Raw genomic sequence first — 22,024 nt, forward strand, 5'->3', positions numbered from 1 at the left:
TCTATTATGAATACTATTTAGAATTGTAAAAGCTCATAACGTTTTGAGTGAACAAATGTTACCTGATCTCAGACCCAAGTAACACAGACATTACTTGGAGACTGTGAGCCCAGTTCTACACATTCTGGCCGAGGGGGCGGAGAAAGCCATGGAACAGCCTGCGATCTTAACACTTTTCCAAGAGTAGAAATGAAAAATGAGGGATATTGACAGACAGAGAGTGGGAGAATGTAGAAGAGAGTGAGGTGGTACAGAGAGACAAAGTGAGACAAACAGAAATTCTCCATTCACCATGGTGGCTCATCGACATAAAGGAGAAGAACAAGATAATGAAGGCCAGCCTTTCACCAACTCAGGGCAACAGCAACAGCATTACAGCCGATAAAGGAATTTTGCATTTTACAGATGACGTCTGTCAGCTAATGAGAGATTCTGGTAAGTATGCTGTATCGCGAAGTGAAATTGACAATTACCCCGGCAATAAAAGAATAAAAAGCATAAGTAGCCTGAATCTGTGATATGATACATTAAATCTCTTTGTCTCCACAGATGCTGTCAGGCCTGCAGAGGTTCTCTGTCAATTCCTGTTGTTGATTCAGATTTCCTGGATTCGCACTTCTTTGTTTTATGCTAGTCTGAATCTTGTTTGTGACAATACTCGATTAATTGCCAGCTCCACACAACATTCTCTGCTTTGGGAAGGTTGTCAACAACATAAACGGTCAGAGGAAATCCTCCATTGCTCCAGCAGTGAGAGCACTGAGTCCTTAACAGTAGACTTCCACGGAAAGTGAAATATGGCGCTGTAAGTTTTCTCAATGAATCCACTTTTACTTTTTTTCATTTGTGATCATTTTAGCTGCACATCAGTTTCTTTTTTTCTTCCATTTCTGTCAGCTTGTAAAAGGCCTTTCCGCACATCTGCAGTGCGGGTCATTGGACATTCATCTTTTATATTCAAGGGGCCACTATTTCTTGGAGGACCTTCTGCACTGCATCTCGGGTGGGGTGGGTGCGAGGCTGTAGCACTATATTCATCTGTCTATAGATATCGGAGAAGGGTCTATCTATTCCACACCACGAGGCTTCCTCATCACTCTTCTGAATCTTGGTTATTATTACCCTTGCCCATGGCACCTCCTTCTTTGATAACAGGAAACCGATATCCCGTGTCAGGTGTACCTGCAGCCATGGTGGATACTACTCAGTGCCAGTAACTGGGTACACAAGGATCTCTGCGTAAACATTTATTGCCTTATTTATAGTCGTCCTGGGAACCAAACGGGCATGGGTGGCATGTAAAGGTCAACTTAACGTCCTTGGTTAAGATTACGTCTGCGGTTGTATCCCAGACACCCCTGCCTTCACGACTCGTCCTGCCATGCAGGCCCATATTTCTATGAGTCTTCTAATCACTACTTACAATTATTTGGTGTTGTCCAATGTCTCCTCAAGGTCAGCTACACGTTTGCAATGGCTGGCGCGTATCAACGTGGCTCTTTCGGCGATCTTAACAGCTGTCTGTGTTGTCGGGAGCATTTGGAACGGTCCCAGTCAGCTCTTCGCCTTCCTGCTTTTGCTCCTGAAGTCTTTCACCACTATCCAGTCTTCAGGTTCTAGATTGTGCATCTTCCCTTCTGCTGGTTGGGGTAGTGCTGCCCTTCTTTTGATTCTGTATTTGACACAGAAGTGTGGAGAGTTTTATACCGTAACATAACATCTCGTCCTCACAGTGGTCTGTTATCTGTCTTACAATCGGTCTTGGCCAATTGCTGTATTGGGCCACCTTCCAAACAAAATCTCAAACGTCCTAAGATTTACTCTTCCTCTCCTTCATATACATTAGCACAATTGGAAATGCCTTTGTCCATGTCACCTCTAGTTCCTCACAACATTTTGCCAATTTATTTTTAAGGATAGAGTTCTCTCTTTCCACTGCCCCACCGCTCGCTGGGTGATAGGCACAATGTTGCCTCACCTTTATTTCCAAGTAATCACTGATCTGATGTAGGGCAATGTTTATAAATGGCTTTCCATTGTCGCTGCTTAGCCTTTCAGGGATGCACCATCTCGGAATTATTTCAGTTTGCAAAGCCTTGGCTACTGCATTGGCATCCTGTTTAGACGTGGGAGCACTTCTACCCCTTGGGAAAACATCAACTATTACCAGACAATGCCTTTTCCCCTCGCTGGGTGGTAGTTCAATAAAATCCATCTGTAAATGTTCAAAGGGTCATTGGGATTGGGGGTGTTCTGCCTGATTCATTTGTATTCCCCTCCCCACATTATTAGTGGCACAGAAAACACATTATTCACTTTTTTTTAAATGAGTAATGAGTAAATCCCTTTCTGTACCAGCGTGCTGAAATATTGTCGAACATCCCCACTTTTGACACATGGTCCTTACCGTGTGTTACTTTGGCATAGAAAGGGAATAAAGATCGTGGCAGACAGGGATTACCATTGGGGCCACACTACACCCATTCCCTCATTCTGCACCCTGCCCTTGTCCATTCACGCTTCTCCTTCGTTGTGGCCTGCGACTGTAACTCCCATCAGTCTGCTTTGGATTACAAATATTTGACATACACATGCCAAACTGATCACTTGGCGGCTGATTGGCTGCCGTCCTTGCCGATGAGTCTACATTTTCATTGCCTTGAGAAATTGAATCATAATTCTTCCTGTGGGCTTCACATGGACACACAGTGATTGATTTAGGCAATCGGACTGCTTTCAGGAGGTCAGAGATCTGGCCATGTTATGTGATTGACTTTCCAGTGGAGGTCAAGAAGCCCTTGTATTTCCACAAGGATCCAAAATTATGTACAACCCCGAATGCATATCTGCTGTCGATGTAAATATTCACTGTTCTGCCTTCGGTCAATTTACATGCCTCAATCAAGGCAATCAGCTCTGCTGCTTGCGCTGATAGATGAGAAGGAAGTGATCCCGCTTTGACAACCTCGTGGGTAGTTGCGACAACATACCAGACATTGGCCAATCTCTTTGCTTCTGAATGCTGACCGATCCACAATAAAACGTCGTATCCAGATTCTAAATTGGTGAATCCTACACGTCTGGTCTCGGGCTTCCAACCTAAGAACTTCAAATGTTGTTCCACAAGTTGTAGTTTTGCGAGACTAGATGGCAGAGCATCGCAAGCCTACCTTTCTCACATTGTTTCTCTGTTGATGCTGCGATTAAGCATTCGCTTACATACTGCCGAAGCGCTGACCCCCCCACCCCCCCCCACCCCCCGGTTAAAACAAGAGTCTCCAGACTCCTGTGTCGAGCCTCTTGAATTATGGTGGGGACTCACAGTAATCTTGAAAATGTCACGTGAAAGTATACTATTTGCCTTTGAATGGAAAAGTTAAGCAGAATTGACTGTCGGTGTGTAACAGTACACAAAACAATGCATTTGCTAAATCCACAATAGAGAGCCATTTACATCCGGTGGAATTTGAGCCAATATAATATAGGGGTTGGGAACATTTGGAGTGTGTGGATCAACAGCGTTCTTTATAACCTGCAGGTCATGAACAAACCTCCATTCCCCTGATTCACCTGGAATGTTTGCCTTTTTGAACGAAAAAAATGGGTATTCTCACCAGTGATTATTCATCGGGGATTATCATTCCAGCCGATAAGAGAGATTCAAAGACTGGGGTAATTCCTTGCACAGCCTCGGGTTTTAACGGCTCTTTTGCTTTGCAAGGACGATACTCAGACTTCGGGGTTATTCTTAAGGGTTCGTATGAGCCCCACATCGTGTTTGCCTTTTGCCCTGAAAACAGTTGGGACCCTTCTTAATCTTGTGTCCGAGACATCTACCATAGGTAAACGCCAGACGACACTCCTGGTGGGGATTACCTGGACAGCCCTGTCTGCCTGAGTTAGCCGATTTAGTATCTTCCTATACGTCCTTATAACTGCATTGAAGCAGATAACCACACCGACCCTGAAGTTACAATCTTTCGTTTTTTGTGCCTGTCATACCCATGGTCCCAAATTCTGACACCTGTCGCTGGATGCCTTCGCCAATGATCCGTGAGGAAAAGAGCCTTCCACAGCAAAAAAACAGGGTCTACTTACCGTCACAGATACTTAAAAAAGTTTAAAGTGACAGCACATCTGTGATCATTCCAATAAAATTCGCACAATAATAACTGATCTGGTTTAACCAATCTCCTGAACCAATCCTTCTCTTATGATTTGTCAGGACCATCGCGGTGTATGTGTTCTGTGCAGTGCAGCATATCCCCAGCAAGAAAATCGGTGTTAATGGGATTAACATGGCTACTTGCTTTCTAGGTGAGTGAATCGCTCACGGAACCTATCGCTCTCTGACATGCATCAGGGGTCGTGATTCCTATTTTCCAGCCTGCACTGTTAAATCTTCTTTTTCTATTACCTGCAAGCCCGCCAGGGTACTGCGCAAATCCGACCCCAGTCTCACTATAAGATCCCGAGACATCAGATTTACAGAACAGGATTCCGATAACAGAAATGAGAATTGGAATGTTTCCCCATTACTAGTTTCGCACAATAGGGGTGCGGTAAATCTCTTTATTGCTGGAACAGCACAGCAGGTCAGGCAGCATCTAGGAACAGAAGATTCGACGTTTCGGGCACATGCCCTTCTTCAGGAATGAGCAGAGAGTGTTCAGCAGGAGAAGATAAAAGGTAGGGAGGAGGGACTTGGAAATGTGATAGGTGGAAAGAGGTCAAGGTGAAGGTGATAGGTCGGAGTAGGGTGGAGGCGGAGAGGTCAAGAAGAAGACTGCAGGTCAGGAAGGCGGTGCCGGGCTGGAGGGATTCGGCTGAGACAAGGTGGGGGGAGGGGGGATGAAGAGTCCATGGGGGATCAGTCGGTTCCGTAGGCAGGTGCTGAGAAAGGAGATATGGCTGTGGTAACGAGTCTGCTTCAGAATGTGGCTGAAGAGCTTCTGTGCAGAGGAGATGACCTGGGGTGTGCAGTGAGAGAGGGACTCACTGAAATCTTTATAGAGAGAGGCAGAGAGCTTCTTCAAGGAAGGCATCGTTGTAAGAGGATTCGCAGTAGGTTGAAATCTTCGAGGAGAAAGTGAGGTCTGCAGACGCTGGAGATCAAAGCTGAAACTTTATTGCTGGAACAGCACAGCAGGTCAGGCAGCATCTAGGGAACAGAAGATTCGACGTTTCGGGCACATGCCCTTCTTCAGGAATGAGCAGAGAATGTTCAGCAGGAGAAGATAAAAGGTAGGGAGGAGGGACTTGGAGGAGGGGCGTTGGAAATGTGATAGGTGGAAAGAGGTCAAGGTGAAGGTGATAGGTCGGAGTAGGGTGGAGGCGGAGAGGTCAAGAAGAAGACTGCAGGTCAGGAAGGCGGTGCCGGGCTGGAGGGATTCGGCTGAGACAAGGTGGGGGGAGGGGGGATGAAGAGTCCATGGGGGATCAGTCGGTTCCGTAGGCAGGTGCTGAGAAAGGAGATATGGCTGTGGTAACGAGTCTGCTTCAGAATGTGGCTGAAGAGCGTCTGTGCAGAGGAGATGACCTGGGGTGTGCAGTGAGAGAGGGACTCACTGAAATCTTTACAGAGAGAGGCAGAGAGCTTCTTCAAGGAAGGCATCCTTGTAAGAGGATTCGCAGTAGGTTGAAATCTTCGAGGAGAAAGTGAGGTCTGCAGACGCTGGAGATCAAAGCTGAAACTTTATTGCTGGAACAGCACAGCAGGTCAGGCAGCATCTAGGGAACAGAAGATTCGACGTTTCGGGCACATGCCCTTCTTCAGGAATGAGCAGAGAGTGTTCAGCAGGAGAAGATAAAAGGTAGGGAGGAGGGACTTGGAGGAGGGGCGTTGGAAATGTGATAGGTGGAAAGAGGTCAAGGTGAAGGTGATAGGTCGGAGTAGGGTGGAGGCGGAGAGGTCAAGAAGAAGACTGCAGGTCAGGAAGGCAGTGCCGGGCTGGAGGGATTCGGCTGAGACAAGGTGGGGGGAGGGGGGATGAAGAGTCCATGGGGGATCAGTCGGTTCCGTAGGCAGGTGCTGAGAAAGGAGATATGGCTGTGGGAACGAGTCTGCTTCAGAATGTGGCTGAAGAGCTTCTGTGCAGAGGAGATGACCTGGGGTGTGCAGTGAGAGAGGGACTCACTGAAATCTTTATAGAGAGAGGCAGAGAGCTTCTTCAAGGAAGGCATCCTTGTAAGAGGATTCGCAGTAGGTTGAAATCTTCGAGGAGAAAGTGAGGTCTGCAGACGCTGGAGATCAAAGCTGAAACTTTATTGCTGGAACAGCACAGCAGGTCAGGCAGCATCGAGGGAACAGAAGATTCGACGTTTCGGGCACATGCCCTTCTTCAGGAATGAGCAGAGAGTGTTCAGCAGGAGAAGATAAAAGGTAGGGAGGAGAAAGCAGACTCGTTACCACAGCCATATCTCCTTTCTCAGCACCTGCCTACGGAACCGACTGATCCCCCATGGACTCTTCATCCCCCCTCCCCCCACCTTGTCTCAGCCGAATCCCTCCAGCCCGGCACCGCCTTCCTGACCTGCAGTCTTCTTCTTGACCTCTCCGCCTCCACCCTACTCCGACCTATCACCTTCACCTTGACCTCTTTCCACCTATCACATTTCCAACGCCCCTCCTCCAAGTCCCTCCTCCCTACCTTTTATCTTCTCCTGCTGAACACTCTCTGCTCATTCCTGAAGAAGGGCATGTGCCCGAAACGTCGAATCTTCTGTTCCCTAGATGCTGCCTGACCTGCTGTGCTGTTCCAGCAATAAAGTTTCAGCTTTGAGCTCCAGCGTCTGCAGACCTCACTTTCTCCTCGTGCGGTAAATCTCTCTCGTGTCACGACTCCTGATGCACCCATTAAGTTCAGGAAGCTTCCGTTCATCTTTATTGGCGTCGACTCTTCGAACTGCCTTGATTTATGAACTGAATATGTTGCCCTTGTATCTTCCAAAAAAGTAAGAGGTGCACCTTCCACATATAAGATAGATTTAAACATTGAATTATATGCATCATCGTTGTACTGAAAATATTTTTCACGCTTCGCAAACTTAGTGCTCAGTATAGAGGTGGGACATGTTTCAGTGCCCATAAGGTTAGTAGTAGAGATGAGCATAAGCGAGTATTTGTTGCCAAGCATAAAGCAAAGAGGTTTACCTGTAACTTTGGGGCTGCCCACCTCCACCTCAGCCTTCCTCCATTAGTCACCCTGCTGCCCAGCCTCCAGGGCCGATTGAGGCTGTCTGGGCGTGCACTGCCTCACTCACTGGTCCATTGCTCTGCAAACAAATTTACCTCTGCCAGCCCCTCTTTTCACGCACCACCTCCTTTCAACGGCTGGGCGACCATTTGCATCATAGTAAGCTGAGCTTTATGTGTTTGCTGTTCCATCTTTAATTTCCGTTTTTCCTTCTCTTGGTCCAGAAGGTTTTCAGCATGTAGCGCGTGGAATTCCATCAAATTCAGGTTTCCCGTGTCCCAGGGAATACATTGGCAAGACGTCTCATGTAATGGGTGCCTGATAGCTTTCACATATTCCCTTTAAAGAACAATTCGCTTCTTCTTAACACCACTTCAAGGTCAGTGGCCTGAAACATTCGAGTTCCTTTCCAGATATGGAGTTGTTTTTTTCTAATTCCTTCGCTGTTGATATGGTAGTTTGCTGGCCTTGTAAGTCTGCTATTAGTTCGGTTTAAATATACATAGATTCTCTTTCTGTCTGCATCATTTGCCCTCTGCAAAGCCAGGCCCTTACTTTTTTTGTTTCCCTGTGCTTTTATTGGTTTCAAAAGAAATGTTAATTTTCCATTGTAATGGACATCACATTATTTTCACAGGTCGGTGCAACATCGAGGGCCGAAGTGCCTGTACTGCACTGTAACGTTCTATGTTGTAAGATACATTTCCTGCTGATTTCCGCTGTCTCTCCTCACTGTGGAAACTTCTAGACACATCTTGCAGTGATTTTTCTGCACTTCATTCAATCCAGAAAACTGTCGTTCCTGCTGAGAATGTGATCTCTCGACAATGGAGAGAGGAAAACAGAGTCGATGACACTTACGTTCTGTCCAGAATCAACAAAAATTACCCCGGTCTTCCAGTGTCCTGTCACTTTAACATTGCATTGTGTACCCAATCCATCATACCAGTCTCTGGTCTGCTGTAGGTCTTCTTCAAGGCACAGCGCAAGCTGGAAGATCGGCAACTCATTTTCTGCTGAAAGACCATGCAGATTTCAGGACCCAACATCGAGTTTCAATCATTTTGGATCCTGTCCGCTCTCTTCCACATTTTTCACCCACCCACACATCCCATCAGTTCCGAACACGAATCATTGGACTCGAAGCGTTCACTGTCCTTTCTCATCATAGAGGGACAAGAGCTGCTGATTTTGTTTAGACATTTTGGCATTTCTTCAAAGAACATTTCTTTTTCCGTTGTAATCGCAAGACTGCAGGAACCGTCTGACTGCAGGAGGAGAAGTTCACAGGAGATGAAAATAATGCCAAGGGCTGGACCATTCCCATTGTGAAGGTAGATGAGCTAAGCTGGGGCTGTGTAACTAAGCACAGAGAAGGCTGAGTGAGAAACTGATTAACATGCACATATTATGAAGAGGATAGATATGTATGACAAGGATGAGGCTTTTCGGGAAGGAATAATAACCAGTGACATGGATGAAAAGCAGGAGAAAAGCGGTTGAGAGGAGATTTAGGACGAACACTTTCACCCATGGAGTGTTGTTAATCTGGAATTTCTTAGCTGAACATGTGGTAATACTAAGTGTTATGTGGACATTTCAGCAATATGTAGCCGAACACTTGAAGATCCAGAGCACACGTGGATAAGGACCAGATTCTGGAAAGTGTGACGAGGTCAGACAGACGTGAGATGGGTGTCCTGAACGAAATCATTCTAAGGCAAACTTTTGTGCTGAAAACTGGGTGAGGCCGCGACTCTGTGGTGCAATGGAAAGCGCGTTGAATTTCTACGCCTTTCTTAAGACTGCCATTCAAAAGTTGTGGATGCAAATCTCATCAGAGTCGAGTTTTAGTTTATGGTTTGAAAGGTGTTCAGACCAGACTCGGCTGCTCATCTGCAAAACCAATAACATTCATGCAAAAATCCAACTGTCTTGAAATGCAACATTTTCTTCTCAGCGATGAATAACTTCGATGTCTATTTATGGTAGAGGTTGATAAATACGTGTTAGAGACTTAGCAACACGATGATATGGATACGCTGGAAAAAAGACATAAAAGTGCTGTGTGAGCTATGATGGTCCAGAATGGCGTGGCGGGGCAGGAGTGGTGTTAAGAATGGCCTACTTCTGTTCCTTTCTGCTTGGGTCTTTCCTGGCCCAGGTTTTTAAACAATCACAATGAGAACAATGTGAATCTAAACCAATTAATATGTTCTGTCTCACCTCCACTTCGCTGCCCTCCAAGCTGGAATAGATAGCTCCTGTTTCAGCTTTAGGTCAGACAGTGGAGGATTCTCACAAGTTCTCTATCAGGCTGAACATCCTTTCACATAGGTTTCAAAGTGGACACCTGGAGCAAGCGATTACATGGATGCTGGGGATTCAAGGACAGATTTCCCTTTTGCTGCGCTAGAATTCTGGTCAAGGTAATGAACGTGAATTTCTGATATTTTGAAACTTACTCTGGATTCTTGCGACTTTACTAATTAAACTAAAATTCAATTTGCCCTTGCATAACATGATTAATGTTTCACTATTTATAAAAAAAAACATGCGACGTGTCCTTGGATGTAGTAATGCAGAGGATTGTTGACGTTGTGTACAGTGTGGGTCATTGTGCCGTATGAACATTCCAAAGGATGCTGGTGAAGTACCAGTGAATCGAATTCTCTGACGAATTGATACTGATAGAAGGAAAATCCCAGTACAGTGGCGACATGACTTTCCTGTGATCAACGCAGGAAGCCACGGTAAACGAATTCAATTATGCCTATTTTCACCACATTTTACTATGTCATTTTCCTGAACCTGATGCTCCATAATCGATGATCCATCATCAGTATAACTTTCTCTGCGCTGTGTTTCATTTCAGATCTTCAGCAAAAAAGGAGTAATTGGTTTGAGGGGCCCAGTGGTAAGATCAGTAGCCATTGGTCATCAGTACACGGCAGCTCCAGTGGTGCAATTCGTCAGTTTGATGTAATTGCACGACAGACTGGAAGTGAGTCAGGTGCCAAAGTTGCACATTCGGTTCTCGCCAGGTGTTGGTTTTACTGATAGTGACCAGAGATGATTGCAACTTCAAGCTGAAGAACAGTTCAAACACCGAATATTACACCGCAATAAAGTTCATTTTGGCCCTAACGTTGCACCGACCTGTGATACCAATCTGACTAGTATTTTACCATCATAATCCGCAAGTTTATACATTGACCATTCATTGACCTGAAAGTTGTTGAGTCTACGAGTGTTGAAGGCAAGGCGTTCAGCACCCTTACTCCTCACTGTTAAAGGAACCTACCTCGGTATCTATCACCCTCAATTTACATCGATGTGCCCTTGTGTCAAAATTATTATTTGAAGAAAAATGCCTTCACTGTCCACCTTATGGCAACTTCTGATCATCTTCTATGTCTCTCTAAATTCACCCCTCAAAATTCTTGTCGCTATCAAAAACCGCCTCAAGTCCCTCAACCTTTCCTCGGAAGACCATCTCTCCATAGAAGGCAACATCCTAGAAAATGTCCTCTGCACCCTTTCCAATGCTTTCACATCCATCGTATAATTTGGCGACCAGAAATGCACGCAACTCTACTAGTGCGGCCACACCAGTTTATTTCTGGAGCTGCAAAGTGATCATTTCGATCTGAAACTGAACCACTCTCCCAGGAAAACCTAACACACCGTACTCCTTGCAAACAAACCTGTCAACGTGGGTGGTAACTTTCCGAGTTTTATATACAAGGGGAACGAGATCGCTCTGCACATCTACACTTCCAAGAATATTACAATTAGCCAAGAACTCTTTATTCTTGTGTTCCTCCGAAGTAAATTATCGCACACTTTTCCACATTAAAATCCATTTGCCACTTCTGAGGTCAGCTCTGCAGATTATCCATGCCCCTCTGTAACCGTCAGCAGATATTGGCACTATTGACAACATCGTCGATCTTAATGTCATCTGCAAATTTACGGATCCATCATTCCATGCCCTAATCCCGGTCATTTATAAAAATGACAAACCAACAGCGGACACAAAAAGGAACCTTGTCGTACACTATCAGTTACTGAACTCCAGGATTGTCATTTCCCATGAACTGCCACACTCTGTCTTCTTTCAGCGAGCCAATTTCTGATCCAAACCGCTAAACCATCCTCGATCCCATGACTCTGTATTTCATGCAACAGCCGACAGTGCCTTACTGAAAACCATATCCACCACATCAACCACTTTACTCTCATCCACCTGTTTGCTCACCTTCTCAAAGACCTCAATGAGGTTTGTGAGGCACAACCTGATATTCATAAAATCGTACTAACTATCCTGAATCAACTTCTTCCTTTTTCGATGATCATAATTCCTATCTCTCATAATCTGTTCCAAAACGTTAGCTGCAAGAAAGCTAAGGATCACTGTTCTATAATTACTAGCATTGTCTCTACTCCCCTTCGTGAAGAAGGGGACAATATTTGCTAAACTCGGGTCTTCTAGCACTAATGACATAAACACTGACGAAATAAAGCTTATATTCAAAACGTTCTGCAATCTCCTCCCACGATTCGCAGTGAATCCTCGGATACATCCCATCAAGTCCAGGGGACAAACCTATTTTTAGACTTCCATGAATTGCTAACAATTCCTCTTTATGAATGTCAATTTCGTTTATTCTAATAGGTTGCATCTCAATATTCACTTCGGCAACATTGTCTTTTTCATTTTTGATATGATAAAAAAATACATTCAGCGTCTCTGATATCCTTGGACCCCGCTGACAACTTCGTAATTCTGTTCTTGACAGGCCATAATCATATGCCAGACATTCTTTTATTCTTGAACTATCAATTGAAAGCTTCAGGATTCTTCCTGCCAGACCAAGACTTCTCATGCCTTCTCTTCGCTCGAAGTAGCTCTCTCTTTTGGCCCTTCCTGGTTAGCTTTTAATTCACAAGCGTCCTACCTCAGCCTTCATATCTCATGTTTACATACGCCTCCTTCTCCTTCTTCTCAAGAGATTCAACTTTTTCAGTAAACCCAGCTCCTTGTGTCGACCTCATCTTCCCTGCATGACGCATACATACTTACCAAGGACATGCAGTAGCTTTTCCCTGAACAAGCTCCATATTTCAGGTGTGCACAACCCTTGAAGTTACTTTCCACACGCGGTGCATCTTAACTCTTGCCTAATCGCATCATAATGGCCTTTTTCCCCCCGATACTCATGCTCTGCAATAAATACCTATTCCTATCCATCACTAAATAAACATAACCGAATTGTGGTCACTATCAACAAAGTGCTCACTTACCTCCAAAGAGAACAGCTGGCTGAGTTCATTACCCATAAGCAAATCCAATGTGGCTTTGCGTCTTGTTGGCCAGTCTACATGCTGCGTCAGGAAACCCTCCTGCACACATTGGACAAAAACTGACCGATCTGTGGTGCTGAACCGATAACATTTACAATCAATATTTGGAAAGTTAAAGCTCCCCATAACAACTACCCTGTCACTTTTGTTCCTATCCAGAATCATCTTTGCAATCTTTTCCTCCAGAAATCTAGAGCATTTTTGTGGTGAGCTCTCCATTCCTGATTCTATTCTCAGTCCATTCTACTTCAGCAAATTCAGTCGCGTCCTCACCAATATCCTTTTTGCTACCATAATACTGTCCTTGACGAATAGTGCCACATCTTCCCCTCTGAAACGACTCTCCTATTCTGACTGAAAAATCGAAGCTGAGGTACCAGGAACAACCATTCTCTTCAGTCCTCCGTTCATGTTTCTGAAATGGCCACAACATCGAAGTCCCAGGTAACAACCCATTGCACCTACCTTATCCCAGATGTTTCTGGCGTTGAAGCAAACACACTTCAAGACACCTTCATCCTTGCCAGTACACTCTTGTAAACCTGAAACGCTATTTATGACAAAACCACTCACAACCACTTGCAAACTGGAGCTACAACTCAGCTTCCCACTCCGCGGCTAAATTCATTCAAACCCTCATGAAGAGCTTTGGCAAATTATCCCCTCAGGGTATTGGAACTCTTCTAGTTCAGGTGAAGACCATCCTGTTTGTAAAGGTTCATCGACTCCAGTATGAGCCCCAACTATCCAGATATCGGAATCTCTCCCTCCTGCACCATCCTTGCAACAACATTTTTCAAATGCTCTCTCCCTACACTTCACCTCACTATGACGTAGAATGGGCAACAAATCAGAGAGAACAACTCTGTTTGTTCTAGATTTAAGATGTCACCCTCGATCCCTGAAATTCTGCCATATGTCCACATCGCTTTTATTACCGATGTTGGTGCATATGTGGTCAATGACTTGGGGTTGCCCACCCTCTCTGTTAAGGATCCTGAAAACACGATGCGAGATATCACAAACCCTGGTAGCTGGGAGACAACACACCAATAGTCTGCCCTATATCCACTGAATCGCAATCTGTTCCAATCAATATGGAGTCCCCAATAACAAATGCTCTCCTCCTCCTCCCCCGCATCCTTAAAAAAAAAGTTGCAAACTCTGTGCCAAAGAACTATACCCTATGGCTTTCCCCTCGGAAGTCATCCCACCCAAAAATAACAAATATGGTATACATGTTACTGAGGGGCACGGCCACAGCAGATGCCTGCACTGTCTGCCTGTTAGCGTTTCGGCTTCCGACTGTATACCATCTATCTATTTCTTGTACCTGAAGTGTTACTGCCTCCCTATAACTTCGCTCAATTCCACTCAGACTCCAAATGATCTGACATCAAGCTACGGTTCCCGAACGCAGTTGCCGAGGAGCTGGAGTTGGGTGCACTTCCCGCAGATTTGGAAATCTGGGACATTATTGAAGACCCTTACCACTCATGTTCTACAGGAAGAAATTTCAAATTTCCTAATATTGTCCACATACACACACACACACATATATATATATATATATATATATATATATGTGCGTGTGTGTGTGTGTATATATATATATGCGAACATATATACATGTATATAAATATGTGTGCATACTTGCATGTATGCGTGTGCGCATATATATTTAAAAATTGCAAAGGAAAGTTGATTGAAACGGCATTTATTTTAAAAAAAGATTTTGTGGAGTGTTCTGTCCTTGGAAAATACCTCAGTTACTTACAACCAGCAGAAATACTCCCTGAGTGAATATCCATCTCTCAATAGAGATACAGAGGTGACGTTTGAAGATGTTGACGTTTCTCTTATCGCTGATCCTGTGCTTTGTTCAATTCTGGAAAGGATGTTTAGTTCGTTTCATGTTACTTATTTTGTTGCAACCTCGCACAGGCCATTAAAACAATCCAAAATTATTAGATTTATCTCATTGGACAATGTTGTCGGCAAAACTGGAACCAAAATGATAAAGATGTTGAAGTTCTGCTTTAAAGATTATAGGATTCAAACAGGAACATTTTTCGAGTCTTGTCACTGGATATTTTGGGGGGAGATGTGTGAGAAGCAAATGGTCTCACTCCCTTCTCTGTGAGTGCAGCCAAATGTCCAAGGCAATAGATGAAAAAAATGGTGCATTCCATCGACAGGTCAGTTCCCACTCACTATAGTAAAATTTCGCTTTGATTGTCGCCATCGTAGAAAGGGTTAGGTGAGTGAGGAGATCGGGATTCTGGTGGAAAGCTGAGACATTGCGATAATTAATCCCACACTGTTGGCATCACTTTATATCATAAACCAATTATGCAGTGGACTGAGCTGACCGACTTCACTTTAATGCTGAGCTAACAGAAACAGCTCAGTTCTTTGACAATTTATGGAAGTTCACGTAGAACAAGCTGCCAAACCTTTCTTCACAACCAGCACGTTCTACACTTAGTCGTACTCAGTTGGAGGTGATATGTGGTGTATTTCCAATTAACGTTAACCAATTAGAAATTGTGCACGTAACGCTTACCCGACCAGGCCGACCAGACTCCCTGTCTTGGTGAAATTCACTCATTATGTTTCTGCACGAATTTTTACAAATACTTTAGAATCAGCTTCTGACACATTTTTCCTGAAAAATAATCATTTTCGATTTCAATTACTGTAGAATGAAATAAAAAAGTGCTCCAGACTTTTCCTTATCATTCATCGCTGGTTTTGAAGTTCGAAAGTCTAGTTATAGATCCATCTGAATGAAAGATTTTCCCTCCTGTTTACTCTCAGCAAATTCACATCATCAGGGAAACTTCCATATGGACGCAACTCAGTTTTACCTGGTGTCACGCCACATGATCTATTCATCTGTTCCACCATCCCATGAAACCCCGCCTTGTCTTTCTAATGGCGTTATGCCGCTGTACTTCGTTGGCTTCCTTTCCATTCATTTTTGTTTCCCAGTAGACGCTGTCCATTCTTCCTGACGTCTTTTGATTCCAGTCATCGGCATCCATGTCTTTTATCATCTCTTTTATATTCCAGGGAAGTCCATCTTGAGAAAGAATGCTGTTCCAATGCAACAAATGAAAACCCGCTCGAATGGTGTATACTGTCATTACCAGTATAGGGAAGATGGGAGTTAGTTCAGTTACAGGTGAATCCGTTGGTTGTCACACAATGGATCAACCATTGACTGGGAAATGTTTGTTTTTCTTCACTTTTCTCCCCTCTCTAAAACAACACAGAAAGGTGTCATAGAATGCCGACAGTTAAGAAACTGGCCATTTGATGCAAAAAATTCACACCGATCCTCCAGGGATTAACCGTCACAGAACAATTCCTTACCCTATTACTCTTCATTTGTTCCTGAATAAGGCACCTTACTGACAGTCGGACCAATTGGATTCATGCCATGTCTCAGGTCTGTGAGGCAGCAGTGCTAACCAGTGAGCCACCATGCGGCCCTGCAGCAATATTTCAAGGCACACGCGAACGCGTGTACAATGCGTTTCCTCTCAAAGATGCTCCGCTTTTATTGTTGTCCTTATCAGGAACAATAATCCTTCTTCCCTGACCAGGAATTGAAACCAAACCACAGCGGTGATAGTACTGAATTGTAACCACTAGCTGACATTTAGCTCGACAATTGCATCTTCTCTTAACAGCATAGTGTTTTCTTTCCAGCGATGAGACGTTTCTTCCAAAATACTATTCGTGACACCGAGTTTTTACAGCACAGAATAATGCATTATGTCAATGCCATTCCATCAAACATCCAGCCATTCTCATTTCCAGCTTCCAGTAGCCCGCAGCCTGACTTACGAAGTGTTCATCTCAAAGAGACGTTCCCTCCAAAGGTTTAATCTCAAATGAAGAAGCGAATGAGACTGAAGTCAGATACCATTAAATTTGATCATCTGCTGCGGGAGAACTGAACCGCATTTTCAACCAAAGAGGGAAATATACACACACATCTTTTGAGAATGACAAAGGCCTTATGAGAGGCCAACATTCAGAAAATGAGGAATTGAACTGTTTGCCTCTTCTTTCTTCACTTCGGGCTTGAAAACCCGATTCTGTTTACATTAGCAAAGGGGTAAACAGGCAGGTGACTGTCCTTCGAGGACTGGCACAGTCGTGAATAATTGGTACATGCTAATCGTTGAATTCTCCACCTATTGAGGTAGCCTGGCTAGCTGTGCTCTTCCAGCCTCCGACCTGTTTCATTTGGATTCCAGCAGATTCCTGCCTCTACATACGGAATGGAAGCATTCAGCCGCTTCGCTGTATGTTTTTCTCCCCCACTATTTCACCGTTACTTTACTGCTTCGACTGTATCACGTTGTTCTTCCGGCTAAACTAGAGCATTCTTGGCATCAGATGCTTGTCGTCCTTATGTTCCTCGAAGTAGAAACACAGATGGGGATTTCGAAAGTCAAGCAGATGAGGCCTGGTCCGTGAGGAAAATCACTTCACGATGTTCTCTCAGAAATAATTCCAAGCAACACGGAAAATGCTTCTGTGAATGTCTGTTGCAACATTTGTAAACCAATCGCGCCTCGAACACACGACCAATGGTTGATAAGACCAATGGCCTAGTCTCTGAGCTATGGAGCCACGGGCAAAAAAAAGCTTTTTTTCTGACTAACAGAAAATGATGAACTCTAGCACAGCAAATTCCGTCGTCCGAGGTTCGTGATGCAAGCCTCGTTTTTTGTTTTAAAATACGACTTGAAACCCATTTCATTGATCACTTGTTTGATATAACACTTTGCCAGCTTCCCAAAATCTCATAATGTGACTGGGATCAAAAATTGTTTAAACTCCCTCCAGAGGAACAGCTTAGAAGTTTCCATTATGTGAAAGGCACGATGTAGTATTGATAGCAATTAATTGCCCTTCATTTCAACAAGTTTACAGCTTTTCTTCTTCCGTTGTTGACTAATTCGTTTCCTATAGCATTGTGCAATTTACGTAGTGAAGATATTTCACAATTTATGAACTTGGTAGATGAACATTAGGCACCAAACGTGGAACAGTTCAAATCGAACATACTCCGGAGACATATGCAGGTATCTGAGAGTGCGTTTTAAAACAAAATCTTGGGTGTCGTGTTCACTGACTGGATTGGCATTTATTGAACAACATTAATTGCTCTTGAGTGGGCTGGAGGACATGACAGTGATAGACAGAGCGAAGACAGTCAAGAGATTTGCAGAAATGATAAAAACGTTGGAATTTCGCTGCCCGGTAATGGGTGAACAACCCTTGTTGTTAATACTCCCACGTGCAGCAGATTTGTTGAAAGATCACAGGACTACATCTTTGGGTGAATAACGCACAATCCCTGCCCTTCCAGCATGTGGGAGCCCGTGTGGAAAGATAAAGCTGCGAAGGCCGCAGTGCACGTTTGGGAAAATGTGCAATGGTAAAAATATCATTCAGGTAAGGAGCAATGAAACACTGAACAGATCGCAAGTACACCTTTGAATAGAGGCAGAGGGAGTTAGGCCAGAGCAGAGGGGGAATTTGAGAGGACGGATGGAAGTGTGTTACCACCGTTTAATCCAAACGAATGGATGAGAGTTTGAACTGCAGTAGAGCGGAGACGTGGAAGAGTTAATGATGTTAATGAGGCGCAAGTAGGCTGACATGGTGACGATCGCGATATGTGGTTGAAAGCACAAAACGCGGTGAAGGATGTCACTATGGCTATGACGTGGCTCGTTCAGACTCAGACAGTTGCAAGGGAGAAAATTGAGTCAGTGGCGAGGCATTTTCTTCTCACACATTGTCAATGATGCTTTCCAGCTCATCTCATCCATTTGTCGCAACACCACTCTCAAAACCCATCCCTCCAACAAGGACAGAGCTCCCTTATTCATCACTTTAAATTCCAGCAACCTCCGCAGACATCATGTCATTCTCCGACATTTCCACTACTCGAAAATGAACCGCACCAGCTAAGATGTGTTTCCCTCCCCACCCCATCCTCTTTGTATAAAGATCATTCCCTCTATGACACCCTTGTCAAGTGCACGCCCCTCACCAAACTACCCTCCACTCCCGCCCCAATCTCATTCCATCACGAGATTTGCAAAACCTCCACCCACACCTCCACTCTGTCGCAGGCCCCAAAGGAGCCTTCCACATCCATTAGAGTTTTACCTGCACTTCCACACATGTCATTGAATGTATCCGTTGCTCCTGATGCAGTCTACCTCTACTGTGGAAACAGGAGACCTAATTACAGTTCGCTTCAGAAAACACCCCCGGACACCCGTAACAAACAACATCACTGACCCGTGGCCGAACACTTCAACTGTCCCTCCCAATCAGCCAAGTTTATGCAGGTCCTGGGCTTCCATCGCTCTCATGAACTGACCTATGTATCAATCTTCCTTCCCACCTATCCGCTCCGCACTGCTCTGCGACCAAACACCACTGCACACACCTCCATCCAACTATCACACTCTCAGCTACCTTGGCCCAGCCCCATCCACTCCAATTTGTCTCTCTACCCCCTCGGTTTACAAGCTTATTTCCTGATGATGGCTCTTGCCCGAAACGTCGATTCTCCTACTCCTTGAATGCTGCCTGCCCTGCTGTGTTTTTCCAGCAGCACAGTTTCGACTCAGGAGCGAGGCAGTGGATTTTGATTTCGGGACTGAAGACAGAGGCTTCAGCTTTGCCATGATGTAATTGTAAGAAATGTCTGCTCCAACAGAACTGCATGTCAGACAAGGCAGGACAGCGTTTGACCTGGAAGGAACAGGGAGGTGATCGTGATTATATCCAGCTGCAGATCTATTTGTTCTCTGTGGTGGATGCTGTGTGCATGAAAGATTCTGACGAAATTCTGGTCACATTCTAAGTGTCGAAAATCCCTTACCCTCAGACCATATCTTTGAAAGTATCCAGAGTCTTGTGAAAGTTGCTTTCCCACTCTCATTTTTAGATAACATCAATTTTGCAGGATATTAGAAGGAGAAGATTTACAAACCAATCTCTCGGCCATGATCTGATAAAATCACACATTTTATCACAGGTAGAACTTGATCAAATAGAGAACATGAAAGGAAAACAACCCTCTGGTTTTAGTGAGAGAGAAATCGTTCTCTTATTGTGTGTGTGGACAATGGTTCTACCCATCATTAGAGCTCACAAAACACAAATGCAGTCATACTAAGGAAAGTCTATGGAAATGTGCGTATTCATTTCCTTGTCTGAGCTGAATTTCCATGGAGGCAAAGATTCCAGGAAAAAGCGATTCACCTGCTCAGAGTGTGGAAAGGGATTCACTCTGTGTCTGACCTGCTGCAGCACCTGCTCGTTCAAAATGAGGAGAAACAATTTCAAAGTCTGGACTGCCGAAAATGCTTTAAAACGTCCAGCCCAACGCTCATTCTAATTAGAAACCTTTCATCTCGCCAGACTTTGGAAAATGTTATCAAACCTCTGTGTGCCTCATCTCTGAGAAATATGCTCACATGAATGAGAGACCTTTAAGAATTCTGGAGACGTGACGTCTGATCTACGTGCTCACCCGGGAGGAGAGACATCTTTGTGTCCAAATCGATGGGACCTGCTTTAAAAGTCCGAGTGACCGCATGGCTCATCACATTTCGCACAATATTAACGTGTCTTTCTAAATGCCCTGATTGCAGGAAGTGCTGCACAAGTTCCTGGAGACGAACGTGTCATCAACGTGTTCACACTGTGGAAAGACATTATTCACTCTAAAAGTTCCGGGGGGCAGTTTATCATTGACGTCTTCACATTGAAGAGAGACCTATTAAATGTATAGTTCGTGGGATGTGCTTAACAGTCTCTGTAGAACTGATGTCCCTTCGACATTTTCACAATGTGCAAGACGTTTCAAGTGTATTTATTCTCGTAATAGGTTCAAGCGTTCATCTCAACTCTCAATACACCAGCCAGTTTGCAGTGGGCAGAAAGCATTTACTTGCTCCATGTGAGAAACACAGTTAGCTCACTCATCGACCCCGCTGAGACAAAAGAGGGATCCCAGTCAGGGAAAGAATTCACTCACTCATCAACCCCGCTGAGACAGTGCAGAGATTACATATCTCAACAGCGATTTAACCTTGTTATTCATCATATTCAGAACTGAAAGCAAAGTTTTGATATTCTGGATAAAAATCAAATAAATCAGCTTTGTATTAAATTCCTTGTCAAAAATTCATTGGAAGGATGGGTTTACTGAGTACTTGAAGCATCAGCACAGGTTCCCAAAGGGAAATAATGTCTGACAAATATATTAGACATCTGTGAGGAGGTAATGAGCAAGTAAGACGAAGTCTACCCTGTAGAGGTGACCAGCTGGAATTTCCAAAAGGCTTTTGGCGAGGTGCAGTATGACAAACTGCTCAATAATGGGCAACTTCTATTTTAGACGGCGGTGTATTTGGAGTTTCCGCATCCTCTCCGAATCTGTCTGGATTTCCTCCGCAGACGAAAGATGCGTCGGTGACTTTCTTTGGCCATGGGGAAAGCAGAGTTACTGGAATTGGGTAGAAGTGTGAATTTGGGTGTGATGTCCTTTGCAGGATTAAAGGAATCTTCCTGGGCAGAATGGCCTCTTTCCACATTGTAGGTATTATTTTAGGATAAGGTTGATCGCAGGGATAAAGGCTTTGGTCATATGAATTTCTTTTTTTAAAAAAGGTCACAGTTTCCATATAAACATATGATTTCAATTGAATCTGTTGAACGATATAAGGAGGGGAGGGGCATTCTTAAAGAGGACATCATAAAGGTCGAGCGAGAATGTCAGATCGCCTTAGCACGTAAAGTTAAGGATATAATCTAAAGAGATTCCACAAGTACATTAAGAACTAGAGACGAAATAGGACCACTTCAAGATGAAAGAGCTTACTTTTGTTTTTACCCTCAGCAGATGGAGAGATAAATAATGTTCACTTCGTGGAGAACGAAATGGACCCTACAACTAAATATTGATGTTTATAAAGTCGTTTCCATTGTAAAGGGCAAGTGCTGGAGGACTTGAAAAATATGAAGATGGATATTTCTCTGGGATTTGATCTCATGTATCTCGGAACTTTTTGGCAAGTTAGGGAATGAAACTGTTGGGCCTTTCGTAGAAATAATTGTGTAAGCTATTACTATGAATGAGGCACCGAAAAAATGGGGAGTGGCTAATTTTGTGCTTTTGTTAAGAAAGGGTTACATGGAGAATCCTGGGAACGATAGACCTGTGTTTCTGACGGTGGTCTTAAGTAAGTTGTTGGATGCAATTATAAACGATAGGATTTAAATGCATTTGGAGATACAAGGAATAAATAGGAATAACCAGAATGTTTTTGCGCGAGGGAAGTTGTATCTCACAAACATGACTGAGTTTTCGAGGGCATAACTAATATGATTGATCCGGAGAAAGTGGTAGA

The sequence above is a fragment of the Chiloscyllium plagiosum genome, unplaced genomic scaffold (assembly GCF_037043375.1).
Source record: "Chiloscyllium plagiosum isolate Xiang-an unplaced genomic scaffold, Cpla_swu_hap1 HiC_scaffold_14, whole genome shotgun sequence".
In the NCBI taxonomy this organism is placed as follows: Eukaryota; Metazoa; Chordata; class Chondrichthyes; order Orectolobiformes; family Hemiscylliidae; genus Chiloscyllium; species Chiloscyllium plagiosum.